The 18,965-nt window shown below is 45.5% G+C and overlaps 1 pseudogene; it reads left to right on the top strand.

Annotated features, from left to right (window-relative positions):
* Positions 1 to 587: 587 nt before the first annotated feature.
* Positions 588 to 903, top strand: LOC112657883 (60S acidic ribosomal protein P2-like; annotated as a pseudogene).
* The last annotated feature ends 18,062 nt before the right edge of the window (positions 904 to 18,965 follow it).

The raw sequence follows: 18,965 nt of genomic DNA on the forward strand, positions 1-18,965 counted from the left end.
TTCAAGTTTTTTTTTTTTAAAGATTTTATTTATTTATTCATGAGAGACATTGAGAGATAGAGAGAGAGAGGCAGAGACACAGGCAGAGGGAGAAGTAGGCTCCATGCATGGCGACCAACATGGGACTCAATCCCAGGTCCCCAGGATCACGCCCTGGGCTGAAGGTGGTGCTAAGCCGCTGAGCCACCGGGCTGCCCCAATTCTACATATTTGTAATGCATTTAAAAATGTTCTGAGGAGGGGCACCTGAGTGGCTCAGTGGTTGAGTCTCTGCCTTTGGCTGAGAGTGTGATCCGGTGATCCTGGGATCGAGTCTCACATCAGACTCCTAGCAGGAAGCCTGCTTCTCCCTCTGCCTATGTCTCTGCCTCTCTCTATGTCTCTCATGAATAAATAAATAAAATATTTTTTAAAAAGTTCTGAGGAGTTTATTAAAAAATAAAATATTTTTTAAAAATATTTTTTAAAAAGCCTGGCTGGCTTGCTCAGTAGAGCATTCGACTCTTGATAGTAGTGAGGTCAAGCTCCAGATTGGGCATAGAATCTTCTTAAAAATAAAAAAAGCCCTTCAGTCCCTGTCCCCGAAGATGCATTACGTGGCCCCCTACCTGCTGGCCACCCTTGGGGGCAATGCCTCATCCAGTGCCAAGGGCATCAAGAAGATTTGGACAGTGTGGGCATGGAGGCTGATGATGACCCTCTCATCAAAGTCATCAGTGAGTTGAATAGGAGAGTACTGAAAATGTCATCACCGTGGGTATTGGCGAGTTGGCCAGCTTGCCTGCTGGGGGCGCTGTGGCTGTCCCTGCTCTCCCAGAATGTGCAGCTCCTGCAGCTGGTTCCACTTCAGTGATCACAGAGGAGAAGAGACAAGGAGTCTCAGGGAGTCAGTCGATGACATGAGATTTGACTTGTTCCATTAGGTCCCATTCTCCTGCAAATAAAACCCTTTTGACATAAGAAGAAAACTTTTTTAATGTTCTGAAGAGTCTGTAAGTATCAGCTGACTCTCAAAGGAGTCCAAAGCACGGAAAGGGCCTAGGATGCCTGCCCTGGAGGGAAATCTCACTGCATTTAGAGTACATATAATTGGTGAATGCTTTAGGAAGCATACTTTGCAGAGCCCTAGAACTAGTCTATCCTTCCAGCATCAGAAAAATAGCTAAGAGCATGGCCTGGATCCACGAGTTGGGTTTCAAATCCCAACTCTATCATTTCCTGGGGATGCAGCATTGGATCTATCCTCAAAACTCTGCGTCTTTACTTACCTAAAAATAGGCTTGTAAAAAAAAAAAAAAGTCTAGGAACGCCTGGGTGGCTCAGTGGTTGAGCGTCTGCCTTCAGCTCAGGGTGTGATCACGGAGTCCCGGGATTGAAGCCCACATCAGGCTCCCTGCATGGAGCCTGCTTCTCCCTCTGCCTGTGTTTCTGCCTCTCTCTGCCTCTGTGTCTCTCATGAATAAATGAATAAAATCTTTAAAAATATATATATCTCTAAATAATTAGCAAGTGCTTGGTACATAGTCATCATTCAGTAGATAAATAATAGCTATCAATAATAATTATAATCAATTATCACAGATGATAATATTAGTAATATTATTGATTATTAATATTAATTATTAATATAATTATGGTTTATCATAATGACTATGATCCCTTGTTACAGCATTTTAATTATTATTTAACGTCAACAAAATAGTGGCTGGGTGCCTATTTTATTAGATGAGTTAGTTACAGCATTTTAATTATCATTTAATGTCAATGATCCCCTGTGACTTCCCTTTCAATTCTGTCAAGATATCTTTTGTCTCAAAACATTCATCATTAAAAGTCTTCTGCAGAAGACTGATAATGAAAAATCCATTCAATTCAACTCAACTAGTATTTATTAAAGAACTATTGCGTGTGCTATACGGTGCTGAGACTGTAAGATGGCTAAGGCTTGGCTGGCCCCCTGCCCTGTGTAGCTCATGGTCTAGCTGGAAAGACAATCATGTAAACAAACAGTTATGATAACTTGTAATAAGTGCTAAACATTAGTACTAGCAAAGTGCTGTGAGAACTTGGTAGACAGAGGGATTAGCTGGCCAAGGAGGCGGCAGCTGAGCTGGAAGTCTTCACAGAGATGGTGATATTTGAGCTGTCTGGAAGGATGAGTAATGGTTTAGCAGGCAGAAAGGGTATAACGTGAATCAAAGCACAAGTCGGAGAATTGCCAAGGAATGCCAAGAACAACAGTTTTGCTAGAATATAGGCTACAGGATAGGGAATGAATTGAGATGAAGCTCAAAAAACATTTAACACCTGGGCCTGGCCAAGTATTGTAGAAACTTGCCACTCAAAATGTGGGACCAGGACCTGCAGCATCCACATGGTGTGAGATATTGTTAAAAATGCAAATTCTTGGGGCACCTGCGTGGCTCATTCAGTTGAGTGTGTCTCCCCTCAGCTCAGGTCATGATCTCAGGGTCCTGGAAGGCTCCCTGCTCAGAGGAGTCTGCTTCTCCCTCTGCCTCTCCTCTTACCCCCTACTCGTGCTTGTGTACTCACACACACTCTCTCTCTAAAATAAATAAAATATTTTAAAAATTTTAAATTTTTAGCCCAGGGTGTGATCCTGGAGACCTAGGATCAAGCCCAGCGTCGGGCTCCCTGCATGGAACCTCCCTCTGCCTGTGTCTCTGCCTCTCTCTCTCTCTCTCTCCCTCTGTGTGTGTGTGTGTGTGTGTGTGTGTGTGTCTCCTGAATGAATAAATAAATAAAATCTTTAAAAAATAAAATAAAATAAAATAAAATAAAATAAAATACAAATTATTGGGCCTCATCCCCAAACTGCCAGATCAGAATCTGCATTCTTAAGACCCCAGATGATTTGTATGTACATTAAAGTTTGAAAAGCACTGTTGTAGAACCATAAATGCCAGGCTAAGATGGGAAGCCTCTATCCTGTGGCCCTTATATGTTACAGATCTGGTTTCTAGAAACTAAATTTAATACCAGCATGAACAAACAGACTGGAAGGTAGAGAGGAGAAAACAGGATGGGTAGATAAGAGAGCAAAGTGAGGGCTCTATCAAGGTAGAGAGGGTACAAAACAGACAGATAAATGCCTTCTGGCCTTGCCTTTGGTTGCTAGAATCATCATTATGTATCAACAATTTCTTTGTATTAAGCACCTGCTGTATTCCAAGTCCTGGACTGAGTACTGAGGGGTTAAAAATAAATTTAAAGTGAAAATTTCATCTTCTACAGTGAGACGACAGACACATGGAAAGTCAACAAATAAACAAGTGTGTGTGTGTTACACACTTGTGCACACACACATATATATGAATATGATGCTGGTAGATGTGAATTACCATCTCTCCCTGACTTCTACTGTACTCGGTGATAAAGTGATTACTGGTCGTCTTCTGCAGTTGAAACTGGTAATATGGAGACAACAACCAATCCCAGTTTCATGGCTGTGCCCGATTAATCTGAGATCAGAATGGATAGCTAATGGGGGCTTAGAGCATCATAATATCAGCCATTAACTTGAGGGGAGGCCGATTTTCTCTGACAATGCAATCACTTGCCTCGTGTCTGGAATGTTTAAACATAGATAATATTTTGTATCTAGCAATGCTATTTTTGTAAAAAATAAATTAATAAAAAGTTCTGCAACATACTTTTTTCTTTCCCCATTAATATTATAATTAGTTGGTTAGATGTTTGATGTAAATTTAATGGCTTCATGGGCCAGAAGATTTTAATACTATCTAATAAGTATTAGTGATTATTCTAAATATATTAACCATTTTATTTCTTAGCAGAATGCCTATCTGTTCTTGTAAAATGAAAGATTATTACCCCCCCTATCTTGGTCAGTATTGCACCCTAAAGTACACTGGGATTTTCTTTTTTTTTTTTTTAATTTTTATTTTATTTATGATAGTCACAGAGAGAGCGAGAGAGAGAGGCAGAGACACAGGCAGAGGGAGAAGCAGGCTCCATGCACCGGGAGCCCGATGTGGGATTCGATCCCGGGTCTCCAGGATCATGCCCTGGGCCAAAGGCAGGTGCCAAACCACTGCGCCACCCAGGGATCCCTGGGATTTTCTTTACTACTGGTGCAGGCAGCAGAATTATATCTTGTGGTATCCACACATCCACATGTTTTAGCGCAGAAAAGTGTCAGAGGGAGCCCCACAGCCATTCAGCCTGAGGAAATGTTACCTAGTCTTCCTTCCTGGCCCAGGAAGAGTAGGAGAATGGGGGAATCAGAACTTGGCTACAAACCTAACAATCTCTAGATATGCCACCTTCTCTCTCTCTCTCTGTCTCTCTCTCTTTCTCATACACACACCTCCTTCAGGAATTTCAAATGTGAACAAGGCCAGCCCATAGTTGACATAGTAGAAACAGGGATTTGCACACTAAATTAAAGAATAAGTATAACCCCACTGTATTATTAAAGGAAATATGAACATGTATAGAAAGTCATCTTGTAACTTGATTTGATCATTCAACCTCATTGTGATCTAACAGCGTGTTGGGAGCACTGGCTGTTGACAAGGTTCAAGAATGTCAGTGCCAATCATACCACGTGAGGAAGACTTGGGAACAATGTGGGGACTCCCTCTCAGACAAAGCTTTCTAATATCTGTAGCAAGTCTGATTGCTTAAAGATACCTATATCTATTTTTTTCCCCAGTAGGATTATTTTTAGTGAGATTAACACTAGACCATAAAAAAGAAAACAGGGGAGCCTGGCTGGCTCAGTAGGAAGAGCGTGTGACTCGTGATCATGTGTGGTTGTGAGTTCAAGCTTCATGTTGGGTGTAGAGATCACTTAAATGAATTAATATACAGAAATTTAGAAAGAAAACAAAAACAAAACCCTGGTACCATTTCTCTTGCAATCAGTTTCTAAATTTAGCTAGCAGGTAAGAACTTTGGCACTCACTTGGTGTGTAACTCACTACTGATAGTACCACGTTTCCCTCTGGTTTTAAATTTTAGAAGACTACCGCAGAGGTTAAACATCTCCAACATTTTACCAATCCAGCTCACTTCTGCTGAATCAAGGACTTAACACTGACCACTGGGGTTTAAATTGAGACCTAATGGTAGTACTTGTTCCAGTCAACTTTTTCTAAATAGAATAATGCCATTCTTCATTCTGCTCCTGTCCCTACCACCCCAACCCTCCCCCGCCTTAGGACCAAGAGGAATGCTGGCCATCCTCTGGTTCTGAGAAGACAGAGGGGGAGAAAGGTGGTGAGCTGCGGATGGACTGCCAAGTTCATGCCAGCTGTAAAAAGGGAAATATTAAAGCCACAGCAGTCTTTTTGCAAGCCCATTGATGCCAGGCACTAAGAGAAGAAAATCTGCATTGGCAGGTTTTGTTATTTTTTAACTTGACCCTGACAATACCTGCTGGGCTACCTGTGCTTTCTGCCAAAGAAGTGTCAGCTGAGGGAGGAAGTTTGCACACCTGGTGAATTCAACATCACAATGCCATTTGGAGGGAGGAAAGAGAGAGAGAATGGCAACTACAGAAAAGAACAGAGCCAAGAAATAGAAACTAGGGAGGAGGAGGAAGAGTAATGAAACAAACAATTTGGAGGAATTCTTGTGTGACATTTTCCAAGATCATATTACACCACAGGGACAGTAATAATTAAGTATTATGGTAGCCTTGGAGTGTGAGAACACCCCACTCTGGGTTTGAATTTTTGTACCTGGAACTCAAAAGGAAACTCTGCACCAGCCACTGTGTCTGTCTTAGATTTTGATGCCGTTTGGCTGTGCTGCTACTCTGCAGAGTTTCCAACTGCATGTAATTAAACATTAAGTGGTCTCTTAATAGGCTGTCTTTTCCAAAAGGGCCTTTCTTTAATTTACAATCAGTATGTCTGTAGAAAACACTAAATGATTGCTTTTGCCTATCCCAGTGACACTTTGGCCATTCCATTAACAGCCCTGATTTTTAAGGAGTCGGTTTGATTGAGCCAATTGGAGGGGGTAAAGGAGGGGTTAGTTTCAAAGACGTTCAAGCCAAAGCCAAGCTTGTTAGCAGCAACTGTCACACAACAAGGCCAGGACACAGGACACCATATGGAGCTTCAGCAGCCACAGACCCTAGGACCCATGTATGTTCTCAGTGTGGAGTATCTCCTGTGCTCCAACCATCTTTCACATGCCCAGGACACCCAGCAGGGCTTGAGTGTGTAGCATCACAAACTGCTTCCGTTCATTAGAACATCTGAATTCTATGCAGATGTGTTTCGAAAATATGTGTTCTCATTCACTAGAGTACCAACAAACCATAAACCTTCTAGTTTCACTTACATTTCCATATATCTTTAAACCCACCAGTATTTTCCATTAGACTCAGAAGTTTCAGCTCCCATTATGGGAGATACCATACCCAGCAGTATGGTCTCTCCCATAAACACGAATATGAGGTCCATGGAATGTGAATTCCATGAAACCTTGTGTGCCTGGGGAGTGCTTGGTACTGAGAAGACCCTCAAATAGTTACTGAATGAATAGATACATCTTGTGATGGTCCTAGTTTTCCTAAATCCTAATGAAGGTTTAAATGGAAGCTTGATTTTTTTAAGTCTGACACCTGAGAATCCTTTCCTGTAGCCATTCTAATATCCGTTTTCATGTCTCTGGGGTCAGAAAAATATTATGATTTTATTATTCATATAATTGTTAGTAATGCAGTTAGCGTCTGCTGTTCAGAGAAATTTACAGCAGGCACGAGAAGCTACAATGTGCTTGGTTATTCTTTCAATCTCCTGAAGAGGTCAAAGCTGAAGTGTCTCCAAGGCATATACCGGCTCTTATTAAATAACTAATGTTTCCTCACGGAACAAATGCAAATCTATATGAACCTACAAAAATCCCTTTGGCAATAACACCATCAGTGTCATAACTGTCAAAAAGAATTGAAAAAGAAGAGTGGTGTTTAATAAGCATACAATTAGGTACACTGTAGGTGGAAATTCTCACCTAACAGGTCACTTAGCCAAGAATGGAGCTCTCTGCTGACGCTGGACAGTTCCCAAGGCTTCATTAGGAGATCTCTTTCTTTCCTGGCTTCAAATGCTCCTGACTGGAGATTGTATCACTTCCCGTGAGCGACTCTTCCCCAGCATCTGAGGTATCATCATTTCCCATTTCTGGGATGACCCTGGACAATTCTGATGGGTGATGCCTTTTCAGACACTTGCAGGTGGTTGTCTGGTCCCTGCTCCGTCGCAGACATCACAAAGGAGGTCTTGCCTCCTTGTCCGCGCACTCAGAGACATGTTTTGATTTTGCTATTTTAAACAAATTGCACAGACCTGAAGAACTGTGGAAGCTGATGACTAAAGCTTTGCTCTTTGGAAACGTGGTCCATTTTGCCTATTCAGGCTTTCTTGAGATATCAGCCCCTCTAGCCACTTACTCGTTTTCTCTGTAATTCCTTAGAGAGCTGAATTGCCGTCTTCAGTAAATTCATTTGAACAAATTCATTACCCTGTTCTCTTCTCCTTCTGCCATCATCCATACTAGTTGATTTGCATAAAGCTTTTTTTTTATTACCAATTATTCTCTTCTTTTTTTAAACCAAGGGCCCAGTTTACAAGGTCTTTATTATTTTATTACTAAACAACTTTACCTCACTTTTCTTGTTAAATGCGATGTTTAGGGGAAAAATTGTGAAATGTGTTGGCAGCCTTGTTTAAACTACACTTAAAAAGAAATTAAAATCATGTTTTGACAGCATTTTCAGAGAGGAGGAGGAGGCAATAAACATTGCCCACAGACTGAATTAACCTACGGTATGTGGGAATAAAGATGCTAGGATTATTCTCAACAATAGTGAGAGCACGTTGGGGTTCAGAGAATTTGGAACTGGAACAAAAAGCTATCTGCAATAATGGATAAATATTTTTAAAATCTTACATGGAGAGGAATAGAAGTATGATTTAAAGATAGCAGGGTGGTTTGTTTTGTTATACCCTGACCTCCTTGTCAGGTTTGTCTTTGCTCTTACTTCCTTCTTGCCAAGTATATTTGCAGATTTCAGAATCCTTACGGTTTCTTCGACTGTTGAACAAAAAGCAAAGACTTTTTGTGACAAAGGCAAACACAATGCAAAATGAATTTAACCATGCAGTTAGTCTACATCTATAGTTTGATACATACTATACAACATTATATGATCACTCTTCTTGCATTCTTCCTATATCTGTGTTCTTGTCCTTTTAGTAGAATGAGTAGAGTCCATGTTAGTTCATCAAGGATGCTGACTCTGGCTCAGTTTTGCTGGCCAGAGACTGATGACAATGACAATGTGGTGGTAACGGTAACAGGGAACATGGATTAAGTACCTATTACCTACCAGACACTGAGCTAAGTGCTTTAATCCTCACAACAATCAGGGACGTAGAAACTATTATTTTTCCTGTTTTACAGAGGAGGACACTAAGGCACAGAGGGGTTGTTAGATAGTCTTCATAAGGGAAAATATCTACTTCTATAAGATATTTCTACTTCCTTATAGAGGAATCTGGGTTCAAATCCAGACAATCCAATTTTTTTTTAAGATTTTATTTATTTATTCATGAGAGACACGGGGGTGTGGGGGTGTGGCAGAGACACAGGCAGAGAGAGAAACAGGTTCCATGCAGGGAGCCCGATGTGGGACTCGATCCCCGCGTCTCCAGGATCACGCCCTGGTCCAAAGGTGGCGCTAAACCGCTGAGCCCCCCCGGGCTGCGCAGAGACAATCCAATTCTAAACCTGAATGCTCTCCCAGTATCCTTAACTACTCTCCTGTTGAAATGAGGGGTTAATTTCACAAATAACAAATAATATGTATTGGCTTATACTTTTTAAGGCAGCCGGAAGTCACATCTACTTATTAATGTTGTATGAGGGTTTCTACAATATTATGAGAGCCAGGGATACCTCCTTCTACCTTGCCACCACCATAGCAACCCAGTTTGTATGTGAAGTTGAGGTTAAAATTAACCAATGCTCAGAAAAAAGCTCAAGATGTTCAGCAGGATGAACATCTTGCTGCACCTCCACAAGGAAAGGCCTCTGTTGGCACCAGATAGACTCAAGTTATCAGTGAAACACACAAATGTAAAAGTTCTAGATCTACAGTAAAAAACTGACCTCTGGATAGCAGTAAATTTGCCAATTTCGATAGATCCTTGAAAGGCTGAGTAAATCACCTACTCCAATGTTCTGCTGATTCCATTAAGATACATGCAAATCATTTCAATATGGGAGATTGATCCAACCTTCCTCATTACCATTATGAAAATGTGGCAGCACCAGACCAAGAGAACATTCCTCTTATCAAGGCTCTAGACTCTATCCAGACCACTTCTTATGAAGCAGACAGATACTAAGGAGAGATGGTTCTGAAATTGTAATCTCCTCCAAATATCTAAACATATTTTGCTTTGCCTCTTGCTTGACCAGGCAAATGCTGTGATTCTTTTTATGTTTTTTTTTTTTTTTAACATTATATCAGCCAGATACCGAGCCAAGGCCAGTTTTAAGCAGTAACAAGACTTCACTGTTTATTCCATGCCCTATTTCCCCACAATCGCTTAAGGAATCTTCCATCGTCACAAAATACACCACTTTTATCAACTGGTGACTTTTTATCCTAAGGGGCATCCCTTTACCAATTGTATACAATGCAGCCATCCTAAGATTAGTAATTATAACTTGGGCTTGTTTATTTAGTGTATCATTTTGGGGACAAGATACCAAACAATGGAGTAGGGGTTGCAGGTATCAGTTAATTTAAAAAGCTAGGTCAACAAACAAAAGGTCTAGGAATGAAGTTATGGGACAACATCATGGGATGTCTCTGTGACACTGTTTGCTGACCAATTGAAATTCTGCATGTGTCAAGCTGATCTTTGATCCTGTCCAACGGAGCTTATTGCTAAAAATATCTAGAATAATTCGTGTTTACTTTTACCCACAGCAACCCACTTCCAACGCATGGACCTTAAACAACATATTATTAAAATAGCAGTAGTATTTTTGAAACCTCTCAATTTTTTTATCCATCAATCTTTTCCAGAGCCACCTAGCAAAATCAAATAGAATGATTACGACTAGGATATTGGAGTAGCAGAGGCAAAATAATTCCACCAACCAGTAAAGGCACATTTCTATGACTTCAGGCTAGAGCTGAGTACCCTGGGATATGAGGCTAAAACTGTTCCCTCTGCATATTTGAAAAGTGCAAATAGTTAGCAGTTGCCTGCAGGTCCCTTAGCCTGGCTTCCCTCTGGGCACCGGCGCACAGCTTTCATTCACCAGTACATCCATTTCCTTTTTTCTCCACTGTTCCCCCTGCTTTCTGCTGCCCCTTTTGGCTCTGAAATGATATCGAATGACTATATGGTGATCTGAGCTGACCTTCCAGATTGCAAAAATAAAGCCATTTTCAAAACAATAAAACCAATTCTAGATAGTACTTTGCCTTTTATTTTTTAATGTGCATTTTCCCTCTACTGTTTGGAAAAAAAAAAATTCACTTCCAGAGGCTTTTTCTAGCCATAGTCACAGAGATGTTGTTTAAAGTTTATTGGGCAGGAAAAACACAGTTACCTTTTCAACCTTTCTAATTTGTATTGGATTCTAAGCTCCCACATCTTGGCCCTCGGGCATTTTCCTTGATAAAGCCCTCCTACCTTCCAGTCCAACAAAGACCAAAGACTTTGGATATGAAATTTTAAAGTAACCACTGGAGAAGAGGCTTCAATTGTATTGGCCCAACTGGCAATCTGTGGAAGGCCACATGAATTGCTCAGAGATAACGCCCTGCCTTTCACCTTGCGGTCACCAGTTTGAGTCAAGCAGAGATTAACGGTGTCCAAGGGTTGTTATCATCTGGTGATGGCTTGGGAGCTGATATGAAATAAATTGCTAGTATCTAGCGTCTACTTGCCTGAGGTCGCTCGGTTCAGGCTATTTTAGGGACCAGATCCAAATCTTAGCTGCAATGGTTACTCTAAATGGAAGCCTCTGCGCAAAGATCAAATGCTAAATAAACCCATAGATTATGCTTCCTCTTGCACTAATGGAAGATATCCTCTCAGACAAGGCTGGAAGTAAACTGGGGAGTTGTGTGTGTGGGGACCGGGGGAATGGGCTAGATCTGGGATTCTGAAGACAGGCCTCTGAGTATTTAATTTAAATTCTACCCTGGATCCCCTACAGGTGACTATACCACCTGCCCTTGAATTCCTTACCTGGATGTTGTGGCCATGTCCTCCTGATTCAGTCAGAATCCCCCCCCCCCCTTACCTATTATTTCATCCACCTTTGACAATCATTAAACTTTAAGGAAAATGAAAAACCTTTCAACAGAAAAATTTGAGAACCTAGATATACTAAATTTATATATGTGCATGAAGAGAAAGAGAGAGATCCAATTCACACTAGATGTTCTGAAGTTTTAAATCAGGCCCAGGTAATATTTTGCTGTTATTATAGTTGATTGTTTTGTTTTGGCTAAAGAGGCTTTTTGGTCTGAATCATTAAAATATTTGTTTACATTTTCTACTTTGCATTTCACATGTAGATGATATTAAAAATAAGTCTTATTTACTTCATCTGTTATTTTACAATGTGTTCTACATAAACAGCCTCATGGACAATAATTCAAATTATGCCTAACTAGATACGATTTAAAAATAAAAGGAATTTTTTAGATTACTTTGTTAAAAAAAAAATCAAGGTCTCAAAAAGTTAGGGGTAGATCTAAATTTCACTGGGCTGCCATCTTGTCCAGCTTTTAGTGAGAACTACAAGTTTTCATCTCCGAGTTCACCATTGGTTCACAACATATGAATCATAAAAACCAATGGCCCTTAATTTCAATTTGATTTTCTACCCAGAAAAATTGAAGTGAACAAAGACCAAAAAAAGTATTCTGTACAATTGAGGAAATTTACTCATTCTCTAAAATCTATCCGTGGACAACCACCCCAAAGAGAAGTTTGAGCCAGAGGTTAAGAATTTCTGAAAAATATATCAGCTCAGGCATCTCTTAATAAAAGTGTGTGCATTATACCCTCCATACCTTTAGCTATATATATATGGAAAAGGTGAAAAAAGGAAAAGGGAAAACACTGCACCCATTTAAAATGGTCAGGAATCAAAATTATTGGTTTAATCAATTCGAGTATTTGTTCTTGAAAAAGGAGAATGTGTGTTTGTACCAAGTTTTTTACTTCTCTCCCATCTCAAGATCAAAGGGCCCTATCTATAATCAGTTTTAAGACTAAATAAAGGCTATGATTTTTGGTAAAGATAGTAATAAACTGAGTTCTTATTAGCCTTCTAAAGCTTCAAAGTGGCCAACTTAGACTAAAATTAAAAATAAAATCAATTTAATCAGTGAGAAGAGCTATGGAAAAATGCATCTCAATTAGAGACTTGAATCAATTTAATATTTATAATATTAATGTGATTGTTCATTCCAAAATTATCTAATTTCATTTTTGGATGTGTGTGTGTAAAATCTGGAAAATATCCACCCCCACCCCCCACCCCCGCCCGCCGTGTTAAAAAAATAAATCCCTCCGCCATGTTAGAAAAATAAATCCCTCCGCATTGCAATAGCAATTAAGAATGAATGGCCGGGGGCAGCCCGGGTGGCTCAGAGGTTTAGCGCTGCCTTCAGCCCAGGGCGTGATCCTGGAGACACAGGATCGAGTCCCACGTCGGGCTCCCTGCATGGAGCCTGCTTCTCCCTCTGCCTGTGTGTGTGTCTCTGCTTCTTTCTCTCTCTCTGTCTCTCTCATAAATAAATAAAATCTAAAAAAAAGAATGAATGAATGGCTGGAAATTTCAAACCAAACATAACTCAAAGGTTACCAAACATGCATGGGTCAGTGGGCAAGGACTAAGGTACACCCTTAGTGTTCATCGTAAAGCACTGCTAACCAGCCGTGGGCACGTGCCCGCACGGGGCACCCGGCCTCCAGCTGGAACCCGAGGGGGCTGGCAGCGGGCGCCCAGGCCCCGAGGGGCGCATCCCCGGGGCTGGCGCCGGCTGTGGCCTCAGAGGCAGAGGCAGTGCTAGGTCTCGGGCTCCAAGGACAGGCCAGCCCCGGCCCCGCGCCTCCTGGAAGGAGGAAGCGTGGGCTTCGGAGCCGCCCGCAGGGGGGCAGCGCGGGGCGTGCGGCCCGCGGGCGCCCACGTGGGCCACCGGGTCCGAGCGTTGTCGTGACGCTGGGCCCGCGGCCTCCCCTCCCCCCGCCGCCTCCGAGAGCGGCGCCGCGAGCCCGCTCCTCCATCTCCGGGGGGACCTGGGCGCCGCGGGTTCGAGGCCCGCTGCCGTCGGAGGAACGGCTCAGGGGTCGTGGTCCCGGAGCCCCTGGCGGCTGGCCCGAAGCTGCCTCCCCGCGGCGCTCGGGACTCGCCCTGTTCTCCAGGGGTGGCCGCCGGGGGAACCCTCGGCTGCGCCTGCCGAGCGCGGGGGGCGGGGGCCCCATCTGCCCGGGACCCCGGGACCCCGGGACCCCGGGACCCCGCTCCTTCCCCGGCGGCGCGGCCGCTGCCCGGGCGTCCTCGGCGCCGTCGACTGCGACCTGCCGGGCCCGAAGGCTTCCGCGCCGCCGGCGGGAGCGCCCGGGAGCGCCCCGGACCCTGCGGGCCTAGTCGGGGCGGGAAGGCCGCGGCCTCGGGGGCGCGGCGCCGAGGCGGGGAAGCGCGGGAAGGCCGCGCGCAAGGCAGGGTCGGGCCGGGCGCCCCGCACGCATCCCCGGCCGGGCCTCTAGCGACCGCACCACTGCCTTTCAGCAACGCCGTTAAAAGCCGGGAGGAGGGGCAGTGGCCGGCGACCCGCCCCGCCTACGTCTGGGGGTGACCTTGTTGCCTACGGGCACGTTTCCCCTCCCCTTTCCAAAACTCTCTGCGTTTGTTAAATCCGGTTAAATGAAGAACGCAGAAGACTCCCGCTCTGCTGTCGGGAAGAACGCCTCCTCTTAAGAGCATCGCAGCTAAAATGTGGTTCGGCTGTAAGCTGATAATCAAGTAGCTGTGGTCAGACACCCACTCCAGAACATCGCTATTCAGGGACCATGTTGTCACACATGACGTCCATTAGGCCCCAGTAATCCGCCATCAACGCATTTTAGAGCCATTTGAATGTTAAGGAGATTTTTATTAATGGCCCATGAGCCTAAAATGTGACTATTGGTTCTTGGAACAGATTTTAACAACTAGAGGCTGGGATGAGTGATTTTCAGATTTCAGTGTGGCCTCAGGCCTCTGGAGATTCCAGTTGGGAGATTGGGGGAAGGACCTAAGGGAGAGCCTTCACCCAAAAGCTGACTCTAAGGGGTGCTTTCAGGCCTTTACCTGGGGAATTTAGGGTGAAGGGCAGCAGACCCTGTAGCAGGGTGCAGCAAACTGCTGCTCCTATGACTTTCAAAGGTGGGATTTGCTGGTCTCATCATGGGCAGTTCAAGGGGGTAAAAATCAGCAATGGTATAGCTGCTAGAGACTGGCATCTTATTTATGAAGACACCTTCAGCCTGTAAGTGTTTCCTAGTGATGTCAAGTAGACTAAGAAACCCTTAATCCAAAGGCCCCCTTCTCACTTCCACAGTAGGCAAACTAAGACAAGGATACTAGGAGAGGGTGGCAGAGGATTCTGATTCTTGCACAGCTTTTTTTCCTTTGTGGTGCTGAAACAGAAGTCAGTTCAAACTTTAGCCACTCACCATTATATTTGCTGTGGGATTCCCTTTTGGGTTTTGTTGTTGTTGTTGTTGTTGTTTTCCACCCCAAATTCCCTGTTTCCTTCCACTAAGAGTTGAAGGTAAAGAGTGGGGGAGATTAAGGAATAAAAGTGAGTCATAGACCTCATGCTGTTCAACTTTCCCTTTAGGAGAAAAACAAAATTCGAAGTCGACCCTCCCCCCAGTGATAGCCGGGCCTCTCAGGCACCTGCAGTTATCTTTGACCAAATGAGTTGGATTTGGTAGGGCTCCTTTATTTGAATTTGCTTATTGTTTGTTTGCAGTCGGCAGCAGGTTGATTTTTAAATATAAAACACACTGCTTGCTTGCAAGAGAGGAAATCTGACAGATTCCCTTTGGAATGGGGGGGGGGGGAGTGTTGCCTTGCTTTTGGGAGCTGCTGCTTAGTAGAAGGCCTTTCAGACGTTTTGCCTGCTTACTTCTCCTCTCCAGCCACTTTTGCATACAGAAGCTTCCTCCATCTCCCGTATTGGGTTCCGTTTCCTTCGAATTGCCTACATCAGAAAAACTGTCCTTTCCAAACAGTGTCTAAATTTTATTTTAATCAGGTTAAAAACAAAAACACGTATGATTTCAAGGCCTCATATTGCTATTAACAGGCAGTAGGAAGAGATGCTCCAAGCAATCCTGTACAATGTGTCTCAATACACCAGAGCACTATGGTTTCACATGTAATGTTAATTCTGTCCGAGACAAATCCCATAATCTGTGCAGTTTCAGAGCCTAATACTGAAAGACATCGGGTGGGTTTTGTTTGGGGTTTTGCTCTCTCCATCCCAGGGGCTCCCTGTGTTTCCTATCATGCTAACCCAAGGGCGGAAATGGAGCGGCTGGGGGATCAGGTTCTATCAGGGCGCGCTGGGCTTACAGGGCGTTGCCAGTTTAGGAGCGAAAAACAGGTGTGTTGAGCTGGGCATGCAGATGTGTGACTGTGCTTGGACCCTTTTGTAGTAGGAAAGGGAAAGATCGGTCTTTCCTAAAGATTTGGAAGGAAGACAAGGAGCAGGAGAGGTCGTGGCTGGGCCCGACCCTGCCTGTTTCCATTTGGGTTGTTTTGTACGAAGTCAGCTTCCATTTGTGTAGGATGCGCCCGACTCCTGCCTGGCTCCTTTGTTTTTCTCTTTTGCATGATTAAAACATGTCTCTGTATGCAGTAAACCACCACCTAACGCAGGCACGCCTGGTTTTGGGTTACAGCTTTGTCCCGGGAACATCGCCGAGGTTTTCACCGGGTGTTAGAAGCGGGTTCAAACTTGCGTTGCGCATGTCGGGTCTGGCTGCCTGAATACCCACTTCTGGTTAAGCGGGGGCGGCCACAGGACTGGCGCCCCGGCCTGCAGGTGGCCGGAGCGCGCTGCCCGGCGCTGTCCCGGACGCCACAGGCGCCGCTTCCCCGTTCCAGACCCGGCCTGCAGCCTGCGGGGCCGTGGAGTGCTGCGCCCGGGTCCGAAAAGAAGACAGGGCCCTCGGTTCAAAGCCGGAATGTAGAGGGGTAGGAGGGAAGGGTCGAGTCGAAGGCACGAGGCGCCCCTCTGAAAGCCTCAGCTCGGAGCCAAGGACACCTTCCGCAGGCCCGCCTTTCCTGGCACCTGCCTGTCCTGGGAGACCTCCGACGGCCCACGGCGGGCCCAGCTGGACTCCGGGCGGCGGGAGCCCCCGCGGTGGCGCAGGCGGCGGCCTCCCCGTCGCCGCCGGGAGGGGCCCAGCGTCTGCGGCGCTTCCTCCCGGGGACGGGGTCGGGGACGGGGACGGGGACAGCCGGAGGCCCCTCAGGCCCGTCTTCGCCCCCCTGGCCCCCCTCTCCCGGCTCCTGCTCTCCTCGGGCCTCGCCCCTCGTTCCCTCGGGCGCAGGGTGCTCGCCCCCGGCCGGACCACACACGCTCACTCACCCCCACCCCCGGGAGCCCGACCGCGCGGCTCCAGGAGGCCGCGCTCCCCCGGGGCTGGCGGCGCGCACCGACCCTGCCCCCTGCCCCCTGCCCCCTGCCCCGCGGCCCACGGGCCCCGGGCGGATCCCGGGACGCCTGCAGACCAGGCCGAGCGGCGGGCTGCGGCCCCGCGGAGGTCCCGGGCTCGGACCTGAGCCTCCGGCCGACCAGAGGGAGGGAGCGACTCCAGGGCGAGCGAGTCCTCGGTCCCCCGCCCCGGCTCGCAGGGCACAGGGGCGACCACTCCTCCCGGCCGAGTCCTCGCAGAGCGACGGCCCCGAAGGTCGCCGGGGGCTGGGCGGAGAGCCCGGGGCACAGCTCACAGCCCCGCGCGCGGTTCCCGCAGGCGCGGGCAGGGGCGGCCGCCGGGGCCGGGGGTGCGGACCCCCCCACACACGCCGAAGGGGTGGTGCGGTCAGGGCAGTTGAGGGGAATGACCATTGTCTAAAAAGTTCCGAGAGCCGGAACTTGGTTTGGTTGATGTCTCTGGTCTGCGAAGGCTAGAAACGTTCCCAAAGGCGCACTACGAAGGGCCAGGAATCGTGCGTAGGACACAAGGTGTGAGCAGCAGATCTCGGCGAAGCCGGCTCCCCGCCCCACCCCCACCCGCGTCCCCCGTCTCAGGTGATCCGTAATTGCCCGCACGCCGGGCAGGTCGCTCCCCGACGCCTTCAGACGATGACGTCACTCCAGCCCAAGTGTGCACCCTGCCTGGGCTTAACTTTATCAAACCGGGTCCGGCCTGAGAGCGGCGATCCACCCGGCTGGCTCTAAGGCGGCGCTAGCTCCCGCCTCCCTCTCCCTCCCTCCCTCGCCTGCAGTCAGGGGGAATTCATTTCTACTTGGCCGTCAATTCAAAGGGATTGGACTCCGTGGTCTGTTAAACGAAGTTGTGCAAAGGTGATGGAAAAATTAGTTTCAGAGAGTGCTCAACGCCTCTTCCCAACCTCCCTCATTTTTACAGTAACGGGAGAGAAACCAAACTGCGTTATTTGCTGGGCATGTCAGGTTTGTCCTGAGGATTTTTAGCGTGTGGGGTGGTGGAGGGGATGTAGGGGGGGGAGGGGGGTCTTTTCTGATTCTTCGTGAAGCATTCTGAAAACTAAAAGCAGTGTGAGAAATTATTTTGGATCTGCTTTACTGTTGCAGGAGAAAAGCTGGGAGCACTAGACCCAGACGCTGGAAAATCATAAAGATTCCCGCTCTTGGGCCTCAATTTCCCCTTGGTGTAAACTACAGTAGGGTGAATATGATCAGTCGGTACTGGATAATCTTGCCATCAAGCTTTGCCTCAGTTGTTGGTTGTAAACTATTGCATTTCCTTCAGCAATAAAACAAAAGCAGTTTACTTATTGGGCAAGACTAAGTAGGGATCAAGAGAGCATGCACAGCCAGGGACAGAAAAATTAGCCAGAAAACAAAATGGTTGCAACTGCTAAAGTTCATTTAAAAATTTACAATCAAGAGTCACTTAATTTTGGTCAAACTTAAGAGCATAGAGTTTTAAATGAAATTAAGTATTTCTTTTACCTGAGGAGCACCATGATCATTGGCTCATTTGTCTTTTCTGCTGATTGGTTTACAAAATGCAGGTAGAACGGAGAAGGGACCTATTTTTTTCCCCCTCAGCACTTTCTTTAAACAAAACAAAAACAAAACTGACCAGGATGCCTTATGTTCAACTACTGAAATTATAGGTTTTAAAACTTTTCTGAAACTCTTTTGTTCAGAAATCATTTCTGCTTGAATTGCTTTCAGATTCTGATTACATTCCCTCTCATGTATACCTCAGATTTTTTTGAAAGTTAAAAAACGAAATCCCCTTAATCAAATGAGAGAATAAAAAACAAGGAATTCTTGTCATTCTCATTTTCTCTGAGGCACTTCAGTTCTTCCCTTCTCACTTAAAAAAAAAAAAATTGATCTACGTTAAAACATATCAATAAAGTGCCTAAGAAATCATTATGGTATGTGGCAGGGAGAGAAAAGCAAGTAGAGCAAGATCCTAATGATTGGTAGGCTATGTTCTATTTCAGAGCAGTCCTGATGGAAGTCACAAAAAAGTTTACATACCACAGTCACTCATTATATCTAGTTCATCCATAAAGCCAAAAAGGCTTTTAAAATAAAGTTTGCTAATTTCCTCCCTGACCTAAATAAAAACATGTTGGGGGAAGGAGAGGCTGAATGTGGGCTTCTCATCCATAAATAGTGGTATAAAATTAAACTGGACCCAATG

This window comes from Canis lupus, chromosome 8 (genome assembly GCF_003254725.2).
Source record: "Canis lupus dingo isolate Sandy chromosome 8, ASM325472v2, whole genome shotgun sequence".
In the NCBI taxonomy this organism is placed as follows: Eukaryota; Metazoa; Chordata; class Mammalia; order Carnivora; family Canidae; genus Canis; species Canis lupus.